We start from the raw sequence: 24,703 nt of genomic DNA, 5'->3' as shown, positions 1-24,703 counted from the left end.
GGGATGACAGGCGTAAGCCATCACGCCCAGCTAGTTTTGTTTTGTTGTGGTCTTCATTCTTAAACGATTGCGTTTTTTCCAATTTGCGATGCACATAAATGCAATCATGCATTTTTAAAAATTCTGTCCTGGGTCACAGTCCTTGTGCCACCTCTCACTGTAGCTGGTCCCTCGGCCAGAGGCAACCTCACGCAAGATGCTATGTTGGCAAATGAGAGATGCTCTTTGAGCCCTCGGAGGGCATATGTGGCCTGGTCATGTGGATAGGGTGGGTGCATGTCCCCTGTGTGGCCAGGCCGTGTGGATAGGGTGGGTGCGGGTCCCCTGTGTGGCCAGGCCGTGTGGATAGGGTGGGTGCGGGTCCCCTGTGTGGCCGGGCCATGTGGATAGGGTGGGTGCACGTCCCCCATGTGGCCAGGCCCTGTGGATAGGGTGAGTGCGGATTCCCTGTGTGGCTGGGCCATGTGGATAGGGTGGGTGTGGGTCCCCTGTGTGGCCAGGCCGTGTGGATAGGGTGGGTGCGGGTCCCCTGTGTTGCAGGGACTGTCACTGGTTCTTGTACGTTGTTATGTAATGTTTCATCTTCTGACTACTCCGCAATTCACCTGCATTGCTTCTGTCCAGGGATCCTGTGAATAAAATGGCGCATTTGTGCTTGCACCGATTTCCTGCTGAGAGTCCAGGAGCGTCTCGAGGATTTGGTGAGTTGTAAGATTTCCACACATTCAAAGGTGGGAGACAATTCCAAATTGCTTTCCAGAGTGGGTTTTTACAAATGGACACCCACATCTGCAGCTAATGAGCATTCCTGTTGCTCTGAAACCTCACCGATAATTGGCATCTCCATTTTTTGACAGTCTGGTGGGTAATCAATAGTATATTGTGGTTTTAACTTAAATTTTCTTCATATTGATGTGCTGGAGTTCCTTGAGATATGTTTTCTGGCTACTGCAGGTTCATGACCTGAAAGTCAATTTTTTTGGCCTGTTTCTGTATTGCAATGTTTGCCTTTTAAAAATACTGATTTATAGGCGTTGTTTATATATCCTGGATTTGCACCCTTGACTTGGTTCTGGGCTTCCAGCTTTTTCCCACTCCCTGGCTTGTCTTTTCTCTCTCTTTAGCATGTCTTTTGCTGAACAGGGACATTTATCTTCTTTCTGTTTATGGTTTGTGACCTTTGTCCCTCGTTTGGGAAATCCTTCTGTGCTCTGAGGGATGTTTCCCAAGTCAGTTTCTTAAAGCTGTAGAATTGCGTTTGCCATGTTCAGGTCTTTGTGTCACTGGAATTGGTTTTTGTGTGCAATGTAAGGTCAAGTGTCAATTTCACTTCCCCCTGCAGGTGGGTGGGTATTCAGTTGTCCCCGAATCGTTGATTGAATTAATTTATCTCTTCCCCACTGATCTCAAATGGCATCTCTGTGAAACACATCTTTTTTTTTTTTATACTTTAAGTTCTAGGGTACATGTGGACAACGTGCAGGTTTGTTACATATGTATACATGTGCCATGTGGGTGTGCTGCATCCATTAACTCGTCATTTACATCAGGTATTTCTCCTAATGCTATCCCTCCCCACTCCCCACACCCCATGACAGGCCCCAGTGTGTGATGTTCCCCGCCCTGTGTCCAAGTGTTCTCATTGTTCAATTCCCACCTATGAGTGAGAACATGCGGTGTTTGGTTTTCTGTCCTTGCGATAGTTTGCTCAGAATGATGGTTTCCAGCTTCATCCATGTCCCTGCAAAGGACATAAACTCATCCTTTTTTATGGCTGCATAGTTTTCCATGGTGTATATGTGCCATATTTTCTTAATCCAGTCTGTCACTGATGGGCATTTGGGTTGGTTCCAAGTCTTTGCTATTGTGAATAGTGCTGCAATAATCATACAAGTGCATGTGTCTTTATAGCAGCATGATTTATAATCCTTTGGGTGTATACCCAGTAATGGGATGGCTGGGTCTAATGGTATTTCTAGTTCTAGATCTTTGAGGAATCACCACACTGTCTTCCATAATGGTTGAACTAGCTTACACTCCCACCAACAGTATAAAAGTGTTCCTGTTTCTCCACATCCTCTCCAGCACCTGTTGTTTCTTGACTTTTTAAATGATCACCATTCTAACTGGTGTGAGGTGGTATCTCATTGTGGTTTTGATTTGCATTTCTCTGATGACCAGTGATGGTGAACATTTTTTCGTGTGTCTGTTGGCTGCATAAATGTCTTATTTTGAGAAGTGTCTGTTCATATCCTTTGCCCACTTGTTGATGCGGTTGTTTGTTTTTTCTTATAAATGTGTATGGGTTCTTTGTAGATTCTGGATATTAGCCCTTTGTCAGATGAGTAGATTGCAAAAATTTTCTCCCATTCTGTAGGTTGCCTGTTCACTCTGATGGTAGTTTCTTTTGCTGTGCAGAAGCTGTTTAGTTTAATTAGATCCCATTTGTCTATTTTGGCTTTTGTTGCCGTTGCTTTTGGTGTTTTAGTCATGAAGTCCTCGCCCATGCCTATGTCCTGAATGGTATTGCCTAGGTTTTCTTCTAGGGTTTTTATGGTTTTAGGTCTAACATTTAAGTCTTTAATCCATCTTAAATTAATTTTTGTATAAGGTGTAAGGAAGGGATCCAGTTTCAGCTTTCTACATATGGCTAGCCAGTTTTCCCAGCACCATTTATTAAATAGGGAATCCTTTCCCCATTTCTTGTTTTTGTCAGGTTTGTCAAAGATCAGATGGTTGTAGATGTGTGGTGTTATTTCTGAGGTCTCTGTTCTTCTCCATTGGTCTATATCTCTGTTTTGGTACCAGTATGATGCTGTGTTGGTTACTGTAGCCTTGTAGTATAGTTTGAAGTCAGGTAGCGTGACGCCTCCAGCTTTGTCCTTTTGACTTAGGATTGTCTTGGCAATGCGGGTTTTTTTTTTTTTTTTTTTTTTTTTTTGGTTCCATATGAACTTTAAAGTAGTTTTTTTCCAATTCTGTGAAGAAAGTCTTTGTTAGCTTGATGGGGATGGCATTGAATCTATAAATTACCTTGGGCACTATGGCCATTTTCACGATACTGATTCTTCCTATCCATGAGCATGGAATGTTCTTCCATTTGTTTGTGTCTTCTTTTATTTTGTTGAGCAGTGGTTTATATTTCTCCTTGAAGAGGTCCTTCACATCCCTTGTAAGTTGGATTCCTAGGTATTTTATTCTCTTTGAAGCAATTGTGAATGGGAGTTCACTCATGATTTGGCTCTCTGTTTGTCTGTTATTGGTGAATAGGAAGGCTTGTGATTTTTGCACATTGATTTTGTATCCTGAGACTTTGCTGAAGTTGCTTATCAGCTTAAGGAGATTTTGGGCTGAGATGATGGGGTTTTCTAAATATGCAATCATGTCATCTGCGAATGGGGACAATTTGACTTCTTCTTTTCCTAATTGAATACACTTTATTTCTTTCTCTTGCCTGATTGCCCTGGCCAGAACTTCCAACACTATGTTGAATAGGAGTGGTGAGAGAGGGCATCCCTGTCTTGTGCCAGTTTTCAGAGGGAATGCTTCCAGTTTTTGCCCATTCGGTATGATATTGGCTGTGGGTTTGTCATAAATAACTCTTATTATTTTGAGATACGTCCCATCAATACCTAGTTTATTGACAGTTTTTAGCATGAAGTGCTATTGAATTTTGTCAAAGGCCTTTTCGGCATCTTTTGAGATAATCATGTGGTTTTTGTCTTTGGTTCTGTTTATATGATGGATGATTACGTTTATTGATTTGCATATGTTGAACCAGCCTTGCATCCCAGCGATGAAACCAACTTGATCGTGGTGGATAAGCTTTTTGATGTGCTGCTGGTTTGCCAGTATTTTATTGAGGATTTTCACATCGATGTTCATCAGGGATATTGGTCTAAAATTCTCTTTTTTTGTTGTGTCTCTGCCAGGCTTTGGTATCAGGATGATGCTGGCCTCATAAAATGAGTTAGGGAGGATTCCCTCTTTTTCTATTGATTGGAACAGTTTCAGAAGAAATGGTACCAGCTCCTCTTTGTACCTGTGGTAGAACCCAGCTGTGAATCCATCTAAGTGTCCATGTGTCTGGGTCTCTTTCTGAGCCTTTGATTTTATTCTCTTGGAGATTTATCTGCTCTTGTTCCAATTTCACACTGTCATGATCATTACAGCCTGATTAGAAATCCTGACAATAAGAAGGGACAGTTCTTTACCTTGCTTTCCTTCAAGAATGTCTTGGCTATAAGTGGCCCTTTGCAATTAAACATGAACTTTAAAATCACTTTGCCAGTTCCACAGATGACAATTCTCTTGGGATTTTGAGTCTAGTGAATTTGAATCTATAGCCCACTTTGGGGACAGGTGACATATTTACAATACTGAATCTTCCAATCCATTAATGTGTTATATCACTTATTTATATATTCTGTAATATGGCTCCAAGTCTCATTATATTCTCCAAATATACATTATTTTCTTCATAAATGTCTTTCAGTAAATATATTCATAGGAAGTTCATATTTTTTTATATTATCAATGTTATATTTCTTCATTTATAAATATTTATTGCTGTCATGTAGAAATTTATCTCTAAATTGTGCATGAATTTTTGAATTTGGCAACTTTGCCAAACTTTCTGTCTATTGGCATAGCTCCACATTCATATGGCTCTTCTATGTACATAATCATATCATCAACACATGGTGACTGTTTGGTTTTTTTTCTTTTCAATGCTGGTAGCTTTTATGCCCCTGTCTTCCTGTCCTGGCTAGGACTTCTAATATAACATGGAATAGAGGTGGTGAGACTGGACATACTGTCTTATGCCCTATTTCAAAGGATAGCTTTAAAGTTTCATTATTAAATATGATTTTACAGTTGATGTTTTTCACACACTCTTTATCAGGTTAAAGAAGTTTTCTTGGCCGGGAGCGGTGGCTCAAGCCTGTAATCCCAGCACTTTGGGAGGCCGAGACGGGTGGATCACGAGGTCAGGAGATCGAGACTATCCTGGCTAACACGGTGAAACCCCGTCTCTACTAAAAATACAAAAAACTAGCCGGGCAAGGTGGCGGGCGCCTGTAGTCCCAGCTACTCGGGAGGCTGAGGCAGGAGAATGGCGTGAACCCGGGAGGCGGAGCTTGCAGTGAGCTGAAGTGAGCTGAGATCCAGCCACTGCACTCCAGCCCAGGCGGCAGAGCGAGACTCTATCTCAAAAAAAAAAAAAGAAGTTTTCTTTTATAAAGAAGTTTACTATTTATTTATCAGGTTAAAGAAGTTTCCTTCTATTTTTGTCACTGAAAAACAGTTTTAAATCCTGAATGTATCCTGAATTCAAATATCTTCTTCCGTCTTCACTGAGATGAGCCTATGACTTTTAAATCTTTAATCTGTTAATGTAGTATGTCGTATTAATTTTTTTGAATGTTCAATCATTTAGCCTTGCATTCCTTAGATAAATTCAGCTTGTCCATGGTGTGTTATTCTGCATATGTAGTTGGTGTTAGTTTGCTAAGACTGTGTTTGCAGTTATGTTTGTGAGTGAGGCTGGCCCATGATGGTCATTTCCCATGCTGTCCTTGTCAGGCTTGGGGGTCATAGAATAATTCCTTCTTTTCTATTATCTGTGAATGATGAGAATTTTTTTTGTTTTTTTTTTGAGAGCTTTTTGAGTGATGAGTCTCACTCCGTTGCCCAGGCTGGAGTGCTGTGGTACGGTCTCAGCCCGCTACAACCTCTGCCTCCCGGGTTCAAGCAATTTGCCTGCCTCTGCCTCCTGAGTACCTGGGATTACAGGCATGCACCACCACGTCTGGCTAATTTTTTGTATTTTTAGTAGAGATGGGGTTTCACCGTGTTGGACAGGCTGATCTCAAACTCCTGACCTCGTGATTCGCCTGCCTCGGCCTCCCAAAGTCCTAGGATTATAGGCGTGAGCCACCGCGCCGGGCAGAGTGATGAGAATTTACTGATGAATTTTTCTTGGCCTGACGTTTTATTTGTGGGAAGATTTTGAACTAGTGATTCAGTTTATTGAGTGGTGATAGGACCACGTGGGGTTCTATTCTTGAGTTTCTGATATTTTTCTAGGGACATGTTTATTTTGTCAAATTCTAATATTTATTAGTGAAAGTTTTGTAATGTCCTCTTATTATAACATTGCTGTATCATAATATGTGTAGTGATTTTCTTTTTTCATTCTCAATATTGGTAATTTGTAACTTTTCTAATTTTTTTATCTTTTTTTTTTCTTTGAGACGGAGTCTTGCTCTGTCGCCCAGGCTGGAGTCCAGTGGCACGATCTCGGCTCACTGCAAGCTCTGCCTCCCAGGTTTACACCATTCTCCTGCCTCAGCCTCCCAAGTAGCTGGGACTACAGGTGCCCGCCACTTCGCCTGGCTAGTTTTTTGTATTTTTTAGTAGAGACGGGGTTTCACCGGGTTAGCCAGGATAGTCTCGATCTCCTGACCTCGTGATCCGCCTGCCTTGGCCTCCCAAAGTGCTGGGATTACAGGTGTGAGCCACCACACCGGGCTTATTATTTATTATCTTTAAGAAAATGACTTTGATTTTTTTATTCTCTCTACTTTATAGTTTTCTATTTCATTAAGTTCTTTTTATTTAATTCACTCACTTATTCATTATTTTATTTTTTCTTCTACTTTCTTGGAATTATTTTGCTGTGTTTTCTTGAGATCTGGATTTAGCTGAGTAATTGTCAATCTGTCTTTTTTTCTAGTATAATCACTTATGACTCTAAGTGTCTTTAATGTATTGCTTTATGTAGCATTTTGCATTCATAACATTCATGAATTTGTAGTATTCAGTAAAAGCATTTTCTAAGTTTTGTTAAATTTTGCTTTGAAAATAGGTTATTTAGAAGTGTTCATTAGTTTTTAAACATATGAGGATTGTCTAATCATCTTGCACTGTGGTAAGAAAATATTTATGTGCTATTTTAATTCTTTGAGGTTGTTTGAGGTCCACGAAGGCCTCAGGATATAGTCCCCTTTCCTCAGGGTTCCATGCCTGCTTCAGAAGGGTTTGTGAGTGCAGTTCCCTGCAAACAGAACCGTGTCGCTCATTGCTTTGCTCACCTCTTCTCTGCCTACCCGACGCCTCTCAAAGTCTTCCTCTGGGACTGTGGGTTTGCCGGTTTCTTCTTGGAGGTTTTTGATTTTTACCTTTAACTTTCAGGCTGTGTTTTAAGTCTGTGCAGACTGCTTTTGTTTTCTTTTTCTGGTGAATTGAACTTTTCATCGTAGCGAGGCAACGATTCCTGGTGGTGCATTTTGTCTGCAGATACTCTGTCTGGCTTCCTCTGGTTTGCTGTTGCATCTTCTTTATCCGTTTACTTCCAACCTCTGCAGACCTTTATGTTTTGAGCATTTTCTGAAAACACCATGAGGTTTGATTTCTCCTCTTAGTCTGTCGGCCTTTGTCTTTCCACTGCAGTGTTTAGTCTATTTAAATTTAATATGATTGCTTATATTTAGGTTCAAATAGACTACATTTTTTTTATTTTTAGCTGTTGCATGTTTCTTTTTCTGTTCTATATTGTCTTCTTTTGGATTTAAGTCTTTTTTTATTTCTGTTTTCTATTCTATTAGTGTATGAGTTCTGTACGATTGCTGGTCTTTTTGTGGTTTATCTAGTAGTTGCGATATGCATCTTTAGCTTCTGTGAGTTTTCCAGGGCTGCTATAATAAATCAACTAATCATGGGCCTAACACAAAGAAAGTTTCTTCTGTCCCAGTTCTGGAGGCCGGAACTCTAAAACCAAAGTGTTAGCAGGGCCGTACTCCCTCTGGAGGGTCTAGGGAAGCCTCCTCCAGCTTCTGGTGGCTTCAAGCATTCCCTGGCTTGTGGTTGCATCCCTCCAACCTCTGCTTCCGTCTTCATGTGGCCTCTTTTCTGTGTCTCTCCGTGTCCTCTTCTCTTCCTCTAAAGGCTCAAGTCATTGGATTTAGGGCCTGCCCTAACTCAGTATGATCTTACCTTGGTCCTTAACCATGTGCATCTGCAAAGACCCAGTTTCTAATTTAGGTCTTATTCTGAGGTTCTGAGTGGACATGAACTTTGGGGGACCCTACGCACTGCATTATACTTACCAAGACACAGAGTTAATCAATACCCCGACAGCACAGGAATCCCACACGGAACCCTGGGGCTCCCCATGTACTCCTCGCTGATTTCTAGGTATTTCAGTTCTGTCCTGTTCTATTGTAACCCACAGGCTTTATTTGTTTTTGCAGCCAGAGCTCCTTTCGACTGACCCACTTCTGCCAGGATCCATGCCCCCTCTACTCAGTTCTTCCACCTAGAATCATGTTTCTTGGGCCTGGAGTTTACCCTTTAGGCTTTTGGTTAGAGACACTCTGTTGTTGAACTCTCTCGGGTTTTGATTTTCTGATAATGTCTTTATTCTGCCCTCTTTCTCGGAGGGCATTTCAGTGGGGTTTTCTTTTGGCTCATCGAAGACGCCATGTCATGGGCTTCTGGTTTTCATTCCTGTGTTTGACAAGGCAGATGTCAGTCTGCCTCTCAGGCAGATAATTGTCTCCGTCTCTGGCTGCTTTGAAGATGTTTCTCTTTGTTTCTGCAGTTTCACTAAGATGAGTTTCACTAAGATCACACCTGAAATCCCAGCACTTTGGGAGGCCAAGGTGGGTGCTTTTTATTAAGTGTGGATGGCTTTTTATTAATTCTACCTGGGCCCATTGGGCTTTTTCACATCTGCAGTTGTATCCCATCAGTTCTGTGAAATCCCCAGGCGTTATCTCTTCAAATATCACGCTGCTCCCATCGCCCCTTCTTACCTTCTGCAAACCTGATGAGATGACACGAGACCTTCTCACTTTCTTCTTCGTGCCTCCAGACTTCTCAGATTCCCCATCCTCTTGCCTCACTGTGCAGCATTCCCTGAATTTCTTCTAACCTAACCTGTCTTTACTTATTTTTCATTTTTGTTTTTTTTTTTTTTTTGAGACAGAACTTCGCTCTCGTCACCCAGGCTGGAGTGCAGTGGCGCGATCTTGGCTCACTGCAACCTCCGCCCTCTGGGTTCAAGTGATTCTCCTGCTTCAGCCTCCTGAGTAGCTGGGACTACAGGTGCATGCCACCACGCTGGGCTAATTTTTGTATTTTTAGTAGAGATGGGGTTTCATCATGTTGGCCGGGATGGTCTCAAACTCCTGACCTCACCTTGGCCTCCCAAAGTGCTGAGGTTACAGGCATGAGCCACTGCGCCCGGCCCTAACCTATCTTTAATTTATCAATTATTATTTATCAATAATTATATATATTAATTATATAATTATATATATTAATTATCAATAATTAATAATTATTTATCAATTATTCTTCAGTTGAATTGAACGTACTATGAAAATAAAAATTCAATCCATAATCTTAGTTATATTTTTACCTTAGTTTTCTATTCCTTTTTCACCAGGTTAATTCCTGCTTCTAGCTTTCTGCGTACTATTTTCAGTTTGGCTTTTCTCTAAGCTCAATAAAAGCAGGTCGTTTTATGATATGTGCCTGATTTCTTTAGTATTTGAAGTCTGCATGTCTGTTTCTGCTCTCTGTTTTCTCTCTGGTCTCTCACTCATTGGATTTTGTTCCCCTTTGTCCTTGTACTGAGACCTGCCTGTGTTCTTTAGTATGTAATATGTGGAGGTTCTTTGAGGCCTAGGATGAAGGTGAATTTTCCTGGATGGGATTTGTGTTTGGTTCTTCTGGGCCACCGCAGATCCAGGGTTACCTTGCTCCAAACTCATTGTTGGAGGCATCTTTAATTGGCCCGGAGATGGGGGCTTGTGCTGCAAAGTTGGCTTGTGGTTGCCATTTTTCAGTGACATGCCCACCCCAGCCCCACCCTGAGCTTAGCACCAGGGCAGCATTTCTGGTGGTCTCCTGAGGTGGGGCATGGGTGGGTTTGTTTCTGGCTAACCTGCATCTGAGGGGTGTGTTCCTTGTGCCCCGGCTCTGCGAGCAAGGCCTCTCGCTGGCCTCCTCCTCGAGCGGGCCCTGGGCTTGGCTCTGTGCCTTGCATATGGCCTCTGAGTCCACTTGGTTCTGCCATAGGCTCACGATGAAGGGCGCTGCCGGGCCCTGCTCACCTCTTCGTGGCCCCACCTCCCTTTAGAAGGCATCTACTGGCCGGGCGCGGTGGCTCACGCCTGTAATCCCAGCACTTTGAGAGGCTGAGATGGGCGGATCACGAGGTCAGGAGATTGAGACCATCCTGGCTAACATGGTGAAACCCCATCTCAACTAAAAAATACAAAAAAAAAAAAAAAGCCGGATGCGGTGGCAGATGCCTGTAGTCCCAGCTACATGGGAGGCTGAGGCAGGAGAATGGCGTGAACCTGGGAGGTGGAGCTTGCAGTGAGCTGAGATCTGGCCACTGCACTCCAGCCTGGGTGACAGAGTGAGACTCCATCTGAAGAAAAAAAAAAAAAGAAGGCATCTGCTGATTCCTTACTATCTGGTCACCTCTTTGCTTTTAAAAATACTGTTTTCAGCAGTTTTGTTCCTCGGCGAGTGATTGAACTGATTAACCTAACCTGGTGCTTTGCCAGAAATGTAAATTAAGGGAAGGACTTAGTTCCTTCACTCTATGCTTTCCACATCCCCGTTATCAGCAAGTCGGCCGAGCTCTGGGGTAAGGGCCCTTCCTGTCCCGTTGCCCTCACTAGCTGCCCCACCCCATGGCCACTCCCTGTCCTACCCCAGTCTCAGAAGCAGCCTCCTTACTGCTGTCTGGAGCCACCCTTGCTCCCCACCTGTCAGAGACTTTGAAAACACAAATCGGAGCCCCTTCCTTTCCTGTGGAAAGCCCTCCTGTGTCTCCACTACAGTCAGGATGAAAACGAATTCCCTCACCGCGGCTGAGTCTCCTGGGATTTGGCCTCTGTCCAGTCCTCCGACCCCATCTCCCCACGGCTCACTCACCAGCTGCCTTAGCCTTTGTGCCCTGGCTCGCCCATGCCAAGCTCTTTCCCATCTTGGTCCTTTCCCCATAGTCTGGAAGGTTCTTCCACTTTAGAAGGTTCTTCCGCTTTATTCTTGCACTTTGCATCACTTCGCAAGACTGGGTCTGTCTCATCCTTCAGGCCCTTCTCAATCTTGTCTTGTAGAGAGGTCCTCCGAGAGCCCTCTCAGCTCCCCTGCCCTACCCGTCAGCTCCTTTCTGACCTCCACCTTCTCCTTCTTTCTTGACTGCTGTGGCTCACCATGGGAAACTAGCACCTCTTCCCTGATGAACCTGCTTGTCCAGCTTCCTGTAAAGTGGAGGCTCACAGGCATCTCGGCACCCACACCATGCCTGCACCCAGTAGCTGTTCAGGTCATGCTTGCTGGATAAATGAGGGCACTAAGTCTCTTTGCGTGCTGCTCACGGGAGGCAGGGATGGGGCTTAGCGGCCTCCAGTTTCCACACAGGCTTTTGGTAGAAGGCAGTGGGCGGGATGTATTTCCAGATCCGACGCGGTGTTTGTGATTCAGCCCCACTCTCTCCCCTGTTAAGAAAAATAATCTAGCCTGGTGCAGTGGTTCACACCTATAATCCTAGCACTTTGGGTGGCTGAGGTGGGTGGGTCACTTGAGGTCAGGAGTTTGAGACCAGCCTGGCCAACTTGGTGAAACCCCGCCTCTACCAAAAATATAAAAAAAAATAGCCAGGTGTTTTGGGATGTGCCTGTAATCCCAGCTACCCCGGGGGCTGAGGCAGGAGAATCGCTTGAACCTAGGAGGCAGAGTTTGCGGCGAGCTGACATTGTGCCACTGCACTCCAGCCTGGGAGATAGAATGAGACTCCATCTCAAAAAAAAAAAAAAAAAAAAAAAAAGGAAAGAAAAGGAAAAGCATCCTTTTTCAAGTATCTTTTCCAAGTCATCCTGGGACGTTGCATGACACGCAGAGAATTTACTTATGTAGAGACACGCACAGTGCCTGTGTTTGACTTTGCTGTTTCCTATTAATTAAGGATTCAGACTTTGTAAAGTTACATTAACCTGTAGATTTGTATCTGGTAGAAAAGAAAAGGGTTACAGCCACTGCCTTGTAGCATATTAACCAGTTTTACTTCTGACTGGGCAAAGGCGTGGCAGAATGCCCTTCCAAGTCCTCAAACGGCTCCAGGAATGGGCTTTCCTATCTTATGAGTTTCTGTGTTAGAGAGCTCATACATTTTTGATGTGCATTCATTTTATATTTGTACAAGAGCCCTGCTCTTTCTGAAAAGTATACTCTGACAGCCTCCGAGAACAGCGACAGAACCTGCGGCTGCTTGCTGTGCAGTGGGTCCTTGCCTGGTTCAGTGTCTGGTGTCGGGTCTCATGCCCCCCGTGGCCGTCTGTCGGCTGTGGGTCCTCAGATGGGTTACCTAACCCCTGCCCTAGCTGAGGTCCTCTGTGCCTCAGCTCCCTCATTTATACAAGAGACAATGACACCATCGGTCTAAGTCTCTTAAAGGGGCAAATGAGACCCAAGTCAAGTGCTTGATCCTCCACTTTAGGCATTAGACGGATGGTAACTGTAAGAATGATGATGATAAGAGTGAGCTGTTGGTCTCTGTCCATCTCCACTAGCAGCAGGGGAGGCCCCATTTAAAGGCAGACGGGGGTCATGCAAACACCCTTGGCCCCCACCAGGCGGCCTTAATGTACTTTACAAATAGGGGTGTCCTCGGAGCAGAGCCCCTTGGGTACCTCTGCCCCAGTCCTTGGGTCTTTTCTACACAACAACCAAGTGACTGTTTTTTTTTTTTTTTTTTAATAGCTTTATTGAGATGTAATTGACACTATACAATTCACCCATTTAAAGTGTACTATTCAGTGGCTTTGAGAATATTCACAGCTGGGCAAGGTCTCCACCATCAATTTCAGATGCTTCTGTTACCTGAGAGGCACCCCTGTACACCTCAGCCACCTGCCTCCCCTCCCGCCTCCTCTCCCTCACCTCAGCCCGGCAGCTGTCAGTCTGTTTTCTGTATCAGTGAATTTGCCTACTCCAGACGCTTTGTATAAGTAGAGTCGTGCAGCACCTGGCTGCCTTCACTCAGCACAATGGGTCTGAGGCTCATCTCTGTGGGCCTAGCTCACTCATGGCTGATACGTGGCCCCTTCTGCAACGTGGGATTCCTTGGGGCCCTAACCCAGCCTGGCTCCCACAAAACTGGCGGCCCCGTTTCGGCTCTGCTTTTCTGTCTTGGCTGGTGCCAACCCTGGCCTGAGGGGTGTCCTGTGCCCCAAGGACACCCCCACCTGGCAACTGCTTCCCCCGCCAACTGGTCCTGCCACGCCTTCACCCAGCTCAGGTCCCGCCCCATGTGGACCGAGGGAACGTTGGAGGTCAGGGAGGCGGATGGCGCCTCAGAACCTCATGCAGGTAGATTTCTTGTCCCTTGTCTCACCAGCTGCTGGTGGCTCATCTCACTCCCGTCCAGCAGGCAAGAGGCAGTGGTTCATGTCTGGGGGTGGTGGGGACTTCAGGGAGCCTGGACAGGCAGGAAGCACCACCTAAAGGCTCTAGGGGAGGGGGTCAGAGTCCCACCAAGTCCTCGGGGACAGCAGGGCGGCCTTTCATTTGGTATTTCCCCAGCACCAAGTATGCACAGGCACCACGCTGGGGGCTGAAAATGACACGAGCAAGGTGGGTACCGTGCCTGCCCTCATGGGGCCGAGCCGTTGGGGGGGGGGGATAAAGCAGACAGCGGTTATGGCTCGGTTGGGTGGAACAGTGATAGGGCAGCTGTCCTGACCCCTCTGTCCCCTTGGGCCCACGCAGTGGTGGGCTGCTCGCGGGGTGCCTCCCGAGGTGCTCCTGGACTGGGAGGGAGGCCGCCGTCTGTTTCCACTTAGCGGCCTCCCGGGCCAAGATGATGTCATTGCAGCTCGGCCTGGCGGGCGCTGGCGCCGGGCCACCAGTGACAGCTCAGCTGGGAGCCCCAAGCTAATGAGGAGGGGGCCATGGCTGCTGCGGCCATGGTGGGGCTGCCGCCTCTCATCCCAGAACCACGGCCTCCTCCGCAGAATCCTGGCCTGACCCCAACAGGCAGAGTAGAGGGCGGCCAGGCCCTGCAGGAATGTGGGGTGGGGTGATTCACTAAGGAACTGCACCCGAGCGGGGTGGGCACAGCTGGGACCGGGACCTCGGGCTGTGGTCCTTCTCCTGCTCTAGGAGGTGCTTCACTGAGGAGCTCTGGGCCTGGCCTATGGGCCGCTGTGCTGCTGAGCTGTTGCTCAATGCAGAGTCCATGGAATTGGCAGGCCTGGGCACCGTCTGCTGAGGCCAGGCCCCCAGGCCTGGACAGGGGAGCCATTTCTCCCCAGCCACTGGGGCTCACCTGTCCCTGCTTCATATGGTCTGGCTCTGTGTCCCTACCCAAATCTCATCCGGAATTGTAATCCCCACAGGTCTGGGGGGAAGTGACTGGATGGTGAGGGCAGCTTCCCCCACGCTGTTCTCATGACAGTGAATGAATTCTCACGAGATCTGATGGTTTTATAAATGGTAGTTATTCTGTCTCTCCTGCCGCCATGTAAGACCAGCTGCTTCCCTTTCTAGCACGACTGTAAGTTCCCTGAGACCTCCCCAGACATGTAGGACTGTCAGTGAGTTAAACCTCTTTTCTTTATAAATTACCCAGTCTTGGGCAGCTCTTTCTAGCAGTGTGAGAAGGGACTAATCCACTGTTGCCCACCTGTGGCTGTGGGCAAGGCTGAGGACCAGGGCCTTATGTGGCTCCGAGCGTCCACACAGCTAAGGGCTGCAGGTGGGGTTGGGCTGTGTCCTCCACAGAGGCCTGAGACCCACGAAGGACAAACCATCAGAGCCCTTGGTGAGGGAACTGAGGACTTGGGAAGGAGAGCATTTGTACCAAGCAGGATGACCTTGCTGGGCTCTGGCTATGGCTGCCCTGGCACCAGTGTATATAGTCAGGCTATGAGCTGACGCAGTAATCCCACAGTGAGCTCATGAAGGCAGATCAGTGCATTTAATCCTCCCAGTGACCCTATGAGATAAGATGTGGAGACTCAGACGCATCATGGAGGGGAGACTTGAACTCAAGTCTGGCTGACCCAAAGATGTGTTCTCGGCTTCTGCCTGCTGGCTCTTCCTGGCTGATCAAGGGGTTCTGGGCCCTTGCACCGTCCATACTGTGTAGCTCTGGGGATAAATGGTTCCTGAGCCACCGTGTCCTCTCCTTACAAAGAGACATCAGGAGGACGAGGTGACAGATCTGCCCGGGATACCACATTTGAGGAATTGGGAGGGGGCGGGGTGGGAGCCTGAGGTTGCATGGTGCACACTGTCCCCAAGTGAGTGTCAGGACTATGGAGCACTGCCACAGTCAGGGCCCAGCCTGGGGGTGTGGAGCTGGGCAGCAAGGCCCAGTGGGCTGACTGAGGGTCTTCCCTGAACAGTGACGCGTCCCATGCATTGCATTCCTGTTCTCTGGTTGGCAACGAACACTCATGTGGTCTCTCCCTGTACCCACGTTAAACATCTGCAGGGCTTTCTGGGAGAAGGGCTGCATGCAGGCATGCCGTGAATGACCGGCGGCTCTGGCAGGGTGCTGGGCCCTGGACCGGTGTCTTGGACTCTCACACCTCACGTGTCAGGTTGGAAGTGACACTGTGGCCCGGCTCTGTGTCCCCGTCACCCTTCCACACCCACCTGGCTGCTCCGTGTGCTTTTTTACATACGTGTATTTTTATCCCTAAAATAACTGCCACGTGCCTTTGTTCTGCCCCGTTCCAGGTGTTTTTCCCTTCATGTGTCACACTGTGGTGGTCATGGTGGCCACACCATTTGTCTGCTATCCTGGTCTTTAGTTGATATGATTCTATTGGCCAGTCCCTTGGGGAGTCGGATGGTTTTCCTATACATGACAGACAGCAGACACGGTCTTTCATGATGTGGGTTTCCCATAGCATGTTAAATATCTGTGGGCTATGGCATTGGGCAGACATTTCAGACTGACGATTCCCTACGGCTGAACGTTTAGGTATTTTGAATTTTTCCTGTCCTAATTAATACTGCAAATAACGTCTTCGTGCATAGAGCTTTCCCACCCACTAAAAATACTTACTATTTTTTTCCTTAGGATAGGTTGAGCCTTTATTGGCCTTTTAAGGTGTCTTCCTAGACCTCAGGGGTGTCACTGAATTGGATCCATTATAACCCTCCATTCATCTGCTTGGCTCTCCACAGACTCACAAATGTGCTCAGGGGCCGAGTTGCCCTGTGTACCGCCAGCCCGGGTGAGTGCGCTTCTGCCCTCCCACTGGCCTGGCTTTGTTGAAAGTGTCTTTTTCATGCTTTAACTATTAATAGAGAAGGAGATATGCCTTCTTTTTCCCCAGAAGGAGTACAATGTTCCCCTTATGTTTCTTTCCTGCTTGATTTAGGTGAGGTCTGTCTCAGTCCTTGGTCAGCTTTGCTCATTTGTCATTAAAGAAAGCCACACTGCCCACATGGTGCCCGTTTCCCTGCAAGGAGCTGTGTGCTGGACACCACATCATCCGCCATCTGTTATTTATGGGAAACCCTCCTTTCTCGGGATGCAGACCCTGGAGTTGGAAAGGTGCCATCAGATGCTTGTTTTATTTATGAAGATAAAATTTGGGGGAAGTCCAAAGCTGACACTAATTGTGGAAAATTTTCATAACATTAAAAGTTAGAGCTAAAAACATGAAAATCCTCTAACATCCAAATATGCTATGACAACTGCTCTCTACCTTTTGGTGAACATCCTTGAAGAGCTTTCTCCACACAGGTGCACAAATCTCCTTGAGAGATCTGGGTGAGTTTGACAGGCAGGGCAGACATAACAAATAGTCATCCATCTCCTTTGCAGGGCATGCGTGTTCATGTCATGTCATGTCATGATCTGTTCAAAGTACTGTCGTCAGCAACAAAGCATGGCTTGGCACGTGGGCAAAACTGCACCAACCACCATGCACGGACACAGCACCCATCTAGCCCTGACCTGGTGGTTGGTTTGTGTCCCCTTGCTTTGCCCCACCCAAGGAGGATGGGGAAGTTCAGTGTGTAAAAAAATAAAGTCTGGTCTCATAGATAATATTATTATACTGTGGAGACAGGTCTTTTTTTTTTAAGTATTTTAAATATGGGAGAACCAGGCCTGCAGAGGTGAGCTAACCTGTCCTGGTCCCACAGTGGGGGTAGGACAGGCTGGGGCTGGACCCTAGCCCCTTTGTCCCAGGCCCAAGCTCTCTGCTCCTTTTGGCTGGAAACCTCCAGCTCTAGGGGCTAGTAAGGGTTCCTCAGGGCTGGGCTATTAGCTTCTGGGGGCCGGGGAGTTGGGGCAGTGCCAGGAGTCCGGGGATGGTAGCATCTGGTTTTTCCAGCCAATGCAGAAACAGCACCTGCTGTAACCCCAGAAGCCAGAGGACTTTCAAGAATGTACTGCTCAGAGTGGGGTCCCCTGCTGAGGGGTGGGGCCAGAGACGGCAACCCCCAGGTTTGCTTTATCAGAGTGGAGGATGGGCCGGCCCCTGAAACCAGAGCCTGTGAGGTGCGGGAGCTTCACTGAGCTGATGATGGCTCACCAAGCGCCTCTGCATGGACTCTCGTCCCCCTGAATTTCCTACAAGAGACACGAGGCAGAGCTGCCGTTTGTCCCTGTTAGAAAGGAGGCTCGGCCGGGCGCGGTGGCTCTCGCCTGTAATCCCAGCATTTTGGGAGGCTGAGGCGGGCGGATCACGAGGTCAGGAGATCGAGACCATCTTGGCTAAAACAGTGAAACCCCGTCTCTACTAAAAATACAAAAAAAAAAAAAAAATTAGCCGGGTGTAGTGGCGGGTGCCTGTAGTCCCAGCTACTCGGGAGGCTGAGGCAGGAGAATGGCGTGAACCCAGGAGGCAGAGCTTGCAGTGAACCGAGATTGCGCCACTGCACTCCAGCCTGGGTCACAGAGCAAGACTCTGTCTTAAAAAAAAAAAAAAAAAAAAAAAAAAAAAGAAAGGAGGCTCTCCGCAGGTGGGGGTGCCCTGGCTTCTCGCTGGTTCATCCCCAGGCCTCTTCTCTCTTTCCGCTCCCACTTCCCCAGGCTTGGGGGCTGTGTCTCCTCAATGTGCCAATGAGGGCACGACATATTGGTTGCTGAGCAACCAAGACACGAACCAGAGCCCCTGGGCTTCCTGTAGGGGCTGACTTGGCTGGGCCTCACCAGAGTGACCAGGTCTCCACCTCTGTCTGGGACCTGGGTTTTCTTGTCCTTGTGTTTGTGTGACGGCCACAGGGCTGGTGCGTCTAACCTGCTGCGAACCATGAGTGGGTCTGTGCTCAACGTCTGCTATGGGCGTTGGGCCTGGCAGAGGCTGCTTAGGAGGCCAAGCACGGAGCACCCCCGACGCTCATGGAATCCCAGTGAAACAGTGATGAACTGTGAAATACACTCCAACTTGTCCAAGACAGCTTGGTTTTGTCCCCGTTTTTTCGCCAGAAGCCCCTTTTATTGATATTTTACCTGTTTTTGGGTGCCCCAGACACATGCCTGCTCGGCTCCCTGGGGGAGCCAGCCCTTGGCCTGCCTGTGAAGGTCCCGGGCTCCTGGGAGGCCCCACGTGGAGGTACACAGTGCTCCCAGAGCTGGAAACCTGTGCCATCCTCCCTAGGGGAGTGGCTGTCGCTCTGTCTCTGCCTGGGGGCCGCTGCTCCAGAAGCTCTTTTTGGGGTCTGCTTTCACCTCTCTTCTTTCTGGGCTGCTTCCTCATGCCTTCCTCATTTTTTGTTTTAATGAGAAAAGGTCTTGCCCTGTCATCCAGGCTGGAGTGCAGTGGTACAATTACAGCTCACGACAACCTCCACCTCCTGGGGTCAAACGATCCTTCTTTCTCAGCCTCCCGAGCAGCTGGGATTACAGGTGCATGCCACCATACCTGGCTCCATTTTTTTTATTATTATGAAAGTTTTCAAACATTCAACATTTTAAGCAAAGATTGAAAAAATAGAACCATGATTACCCATACGGCCACCACCTGGATTCCACAGTGCACTCATCGCGTTTGCTCCTGGCTCTCTCTCTGCAGCATGGTCAGGGATGTGGCACCTCGGCTGGAGGCCGCAGCTGCTCTCAAGGGACTCTGCCTAGAACTGCTCTCTTGGAGTCCAGAATCTTCCTGTTCCTTCTTCAGACCAGCGGGTGGGAGTTGTGGCTTCCACTGTCACTAGCACTGCAGGCATACTGTTTGTCTCAGGTCCCTAACCCCATCCAGACAGTGTGTAAACTGTCCCTCCACTTCATGTCCCCAGCCACCCAGTTGGACTGGCCTTCTGACCGACGTCTCTGTGTCTCCTCCTCCTGCCCTGCTCCTCTTCCCTCCTCCTTTCTTTTTCTCTTTTCATGTCTTCCTCCTCCTCCTGCCTCCTTTCTGGTCTCATAACCACTTGGAAGAAAGTTGCAGGCGTCCCGAAACTTGACCTCCAAACAGGCGGACATCCCTCTCCTGAAAATAAGGACAGTTTCCTTCAGAACCACAGCATCAGCACCCAAGACACCTGACCATCCCCTCCCATCCCCTGGGATCTGGTCCACAAGCGAATTTCCTAATTGTTCACCTGACCATCCCCTCCCATCCCCTCCCATCCCCTGGGATCCGGTCCACATGCGAATTTCCTAATTGTTCAAAACGGTCCCTTGTGCTTATTTTTGAGGCAGTGCGTGATTGCACCTGGTGTGTCTGGTTCAGCTTTGGAATCTGTTTTATGCCAGGACGTACCCATCTTCTGTTTCCCTACGACGCTGACTTTTGGAGGCCGGAGCCAGTGCCTGGCAGCCTGTCCTGTTGCGGGGTCCCCCCTTCCCCTGTGTGGCACCCCCAAAGGTTGACTCAGGGTCAGGTCAACCTTTCAGAGAAGAGCACTCCCTACATAGTCCTGCTGCTGAGGCCACGTCACCTCCTGCGAGGGGCGTTGCTAAGGCCAGTGGGTTCCTTCAGCAAACCCCCCCTGGCTCCTGCTGCCTCAGGACCAGTGGCATGGGCCCAGCCCTGCCCACAGCGTCCCCCCTTGAGGTTGTGAATGTGGCTTCAGGAGGCCCAGGTGTGCACGGGGAGCTCACACCCACTTCCAGCTAACAACCCTCTTACCTGGTGAAACTTCCCCGGGCTGCCAGACCTGCGAAATCCCAAAATGCCAAACATTCCCGCCTCACGTGATCCCAGAGAGAAGGGGACTCAGTGTTCCCAGCTCACAACTGAGGAGCCTGAGGTTACCATCAGATGAGAACCCCAGCTTCCTGGTCTGCAGCTCTGCTAGACAGGGTCAACAGGGCCCAATGCCCTCGTGCAGCCTGGCCCCGCCCCATGCTGGGGGGTCACAGGGTGACCTCTTTCCCTTCCTTGACCGAGGCTCTTCGCTGGACAGTAGACAGGCAATGCCCAGGGTCTTCTGGCCTGCGTGGCCTCCCGGCCTGGAGACGCTGTGCCTGGTCGGGGGCCTGGTCTGGTGGGGAGGCAGTGGCCTGCGGTTTTCTGTTGGCCGTGTGCTCCTCCAGGCCTGACGGAGCCCAGCCTCCTGGGCACTGACAATCAGGTCACGGTTAAAACAAAGCACCAGTGGGCGGCAAGATGCAGTGCCTCTTCACCACCAGGGCTTCACCAGTTCACTGACCTCTCCCTCCTGTTCCTGGGAGCCACCATGAGTCCAAGCACTGCCGGATGGTGCAGAGAATAGCAGCCCATGTCTAGCATGCTGACCGGCGGCAGCCTGCGCTGTGGCTGAGGATAAAATCACCGTGTTCGAATCCCAGCCCTGAGAGCCAGCCGGAGTGGCCCAGATGTTTCCACTCAGGGTTTGGCAAAGGCACCACCAGGAGGAGGACAAGAGCGGAGAAAGGCGACTGCCTGGGCACGGCGGGAAGATGGGAGCCGCTGCCCTTCAGACAGCTGCTGTCGGGGCTCCGCGAGGGTCCCTTTGGATAAGCCCTGGCCCGAGACCTTTCCAGGGATGCAGGCTCCTAATGGCTCTTCTGAGCACCCGTCGTTTGTAACCACAGAACCAGGGCACAGAGCCCGGGGACAGAGCTGTGTGCTGCCCGAGGAAGCGAGGATCTGTAGGCTGAAGCAGCTCTTGGGCATGCCGCTGCCACGGACAGTCCCCCGAGAACAGGAGCCCCCAGGGTTCGGTGGTGTCTATGGAAGGAGTTCCTAGGCTGCCAGAATATAGAAAGCACGAGGGGTTGAGGCTGCCCCAGGAACCCTCAACCCACCCTGTATCACCGTGAGTTTTCAGGAGTGCCACAGGTTCGAAGGGGCCCAACTTTAAGGCTTTAAACTCAATGTTTCATTGGTGGAAATCTTATCTCACTCCATGAGGATTTGAGGTGGTTCTCGGGAAACTGTACGGTGAAGAATTAAAGTGAGAAGATGCTAGGAAATCCTTGAGCCAGACACTCGGGAACTGGAGCGTGGCGATGGTTACACAATCTTGGGGATCTGCTAAATGCCCCCGAACTGCACAGAGCAAAGTGGTTAAAATGCTACATTTTATGTTATGTGTATTTTCCTGCAATTAAAAAAAAAAAACCAAACCAAAACAAAACAAGAAAACAACTCTGGGCTGGGGAAAATTCCAACTAGAGCAGGGAGAAGAAGAGAGAGCCGGGCCCAAGTCCTCCCAGCTGGCGGGGTGGAGCTGTGGCTCGCGGCCCCCTCTTCTGCCCGCAGCCAAAAGGAAAAGAAAACTGTCCATTTGCCGTCATTCTGAAAAGATAAATTGAGCTGCTACGTGCCGGGCCCTGTGCTAGAGACACGACACTGATGATGAAACCAAAGCAGTCCCACCCTCAGGGAGCCCCTCCTGTAGGAAGCCCCCGTATACTTGTCCCTCTTCATGGGGACAGGAACGTGAGTTCCTCCAGGTGGAAGTTTTCAGGCAGTGCATCTCCAAGAGATTTCACACAACCTCGTGGGAAATGGGGCTGTGGGACCACGCAGGGCCCAGACGGGGCACTGGGAACAAGCTAAGAAGAGAGACCTATGGGTCAATGGAGTGGAATGTCCAATGCAAGGAGGCGAGTCACTGAGTGAAGGGGTGGAAGGCCCAGGGCGATGGAGAGGGGACATCAGATGGCAGCAGAGGTTCCCTAAGCTTTCTGGATCCAGGGAAGCTCTGTGTGTGCAGGAAGGGTGATGAGGGCCGGAGGCTGCTGCGCTCTCTGGGAGGGAGGGGCTGGGCCACTCAGGGGAAGAACATCGGGGAAGCCCAGCTTGAGAATTGGAGCCGCCTGTAATCCCAGCACTTTGGGAGACCAAGGTGGGTGGATCACGAGGTCAGGAGATCGAGACCATCCTGGCTAACACGGTGAAACCCCGTCTCTACTAAAAATACAAAAAATTAGCCGGGCGTGGTGGCGGGCGCCTGTAGTCCCAGCTACACGGGAGGCTGAGGCAGGAGAATGGTGTGAACCCGGGGCGCAGAGCTTGCAGTGAGCCAAGATTGCGCCACTGCTCTCCAGTCTGGGTGACAGAGTGAGACTCCGTCTCAAAAAAAAAAAAAAAAAATAATCAGAGCCTCTCCCCTGGGCAGCCCCATCCCCATGCAGAGATACATAGCAGACGGTCTCAGAAGACCAAGGCTTGTTGGGAGCAGGGTTTGGGGACTTCCCTTGGGAAGAGGAGGAACCACCAGCAAGTGCAGGAGGCTTCACATAGGCATCTAGCTTGTGAGGAAGGAGCAACTGCCGAGCGGATACATGTGCCTCCTCACTTGGCATCATGTTTTCCAGGTTCGTTCATACTGACGGGTGAACCGGAGCTCCGTTCCTCTTCATGGCTGAGTAATACTCCATCAAATGGGTGGAATACATTTTGCTTATCCATTCATCAATCATCTTAGGAGGAAGCATCCCCGTTCTGTGCATAAGGAAGTGATGTCCAGGGAGGTTCAGTAACTCACTGATGGCCTCACGCTGCTGCGTGGTGGAGCTGGGATTTGAACCCTCCTCTGTCCGTGTCAAAGCCTTTGTCCTGTGATGAGGCTCTGGTGGACATCGCCCAAACACCTAGATGGTCTGGACAAATTGCAACAAACATCCCCCCGAAGGCATAAATGAATTGCAATTCTGGGCATTTCATATAAAGGGAATCAGGCAGTATGTGGCTTTTTGTGTCTGTTTTCACTCAGTGTCATGCTCTCAAGGTTCATTCTTGCTGTAGCGTGAATCATGCTGGGCCTTTTGATGGCTAATACTCAATTGTATGGGTGTAATACATTTTACTGATCCATTCATCAATTGGTGAACCTGGGGTTATTTTCACTTTTTGGCAGCTACAAATAGTGCTTCCATGGACACCCATGTGCAAACTTGTATGTGAACGGATGTTTTCATTTCAGAAGTTGAATTTCTTGATTATGTGCTAACTCTGTGTTTAATTCTATGAGGAATTAAATTCTATGAGACTGTTGTCTCACAGTGGCTGCTTTATTTTACATTCCCTCCAGCAGTCTATACAAGTTCTGATTCCTTTACCCGCTCACTAACACTGGTTATCATCTATCTTTTCCATAACAGCCATCTCAGTGGGTGTGAAGAGGTATCTCATTGTTGTTTTGATTATTTGCGTTTCCCTGACAGTGAATGATGTTGAGCATCTTTTCATGTGCTTGCTGGCCATTTGCAAATCTCCTTTGGAGAAATGTCTATTCAGATCCTTTTTCCTTTTAAAAATTACATTATTTGTGTTTTTATTGTGGTTGAAGAGTTCTTTATGTATTTTGAATATACAAGTCCCTAATCAGGAATGTCATTTGCAATGATTTTCTCCTATTTTTGTGGGTCATCTTTTCATTTTCTTGGCATTATTATTTACAGCACGGAGTTTTAAATTTTGATGTAGTCCAGTTTATCTCTCTCTAGGTTTTGTCATTGTGCCGATCTACTTTATTTTGGGGACAGGTTCTTATTGTATTGTCCAGGCTGGTCTCAAATTCCTGGGCTCAAGTGACCTTCCCACCTTAGCCTCCTAGTGAGCTAGGATTACAGGAATGGGCCACAGAACCTGGCTGTGACCTCCTTTTGTTATTTTTTTTAAAACTTTTTGCTCTGCCTCTGAGAATTCATGACGATACATCTTCTCTCATATGAATTCAGTGTTCAAATTTGCACCAACTATATAGTTTATGAAATTCTTAACTTGGGGATGAAGTTTAAAATGTTTAAGATGATGGCAGATGCACACGCTCTACAGGTCCCTCTGTTTTCCCCAAGATTAATACCAGCCAAAAATTAACTCACAATCCAAAATTGGAGACCATGGATGGAGGCAAACCACCTCAGGCACAAGTCAGCAGAGAAAACAACAGCAGTGCTCAAGCCTTATGGATTTCAGATATTGATAGTATCAGATATAAAACACACTGATAAAATGAGTGTGTTTAAAGAAATAAAGGATTAAATCAAACATTAGAAAATATCAACAGTTATGAGTAAATTTTTGAAAAATAATCAAAATAGGTCTTTAGAAATAGAAAATATTCAATTCAAAACTTATTGGATGGGCTTAAAAGAAGATTAGATACCACTGAGGGGGAATTAGTGAACTAGAAGATATATCCAAAAAATTATTCAGAAAATAGTGGAGAGAGACAGCACAGAAAGTATAGAAGAGGGACTGAGAGACATTTCAGAAGATGGCTTAGTTATTTATTGCTGCATAACAAATTA

At 48.0% G+C, this 24,703-nt stretch overlaps 1 long non-coding RNA gene across 1 annotated transcript; it reads left to right on the top strand.

The window, feature by feature from the left end:
• The first annotated feature begins 625 nt into the window (after positions 1–625).
• LOC104669707 lies at positions 626–17,095 on the top strand. The gene is made up of 3 exons (XR_749024.2): positions 626–701; positions 16,118–16,274; positions 16,871–17,095. It is a non-coding gene; the product is annotated as an uncharacterized LOC104669707 (long non-coding RNA).
• Positions 17,096–24,703: the final 7,608 nt, after the last annotated feature.

The sequence above is a fragment of the Rhinopithecus roxellana genome, chromosome 16, assembly GCF_007565055.1.
Source record: "Rhinopithecus roxellana isolate Shanxi Qingling chromosome 16, ASM756505v1, whole genome shotgun sequence".
Lineage (NCBI taxonomy): Eukaryota > Metazoa > Chordata > Mammalia > Primates > Cercopithecidae > Rhinopithecus > Rhinopithecus roxellana.
Note: the sequence above shows the minus strand (reverse complement) of the source record. Positions and strands in the feature narration are given on the sequence as shown.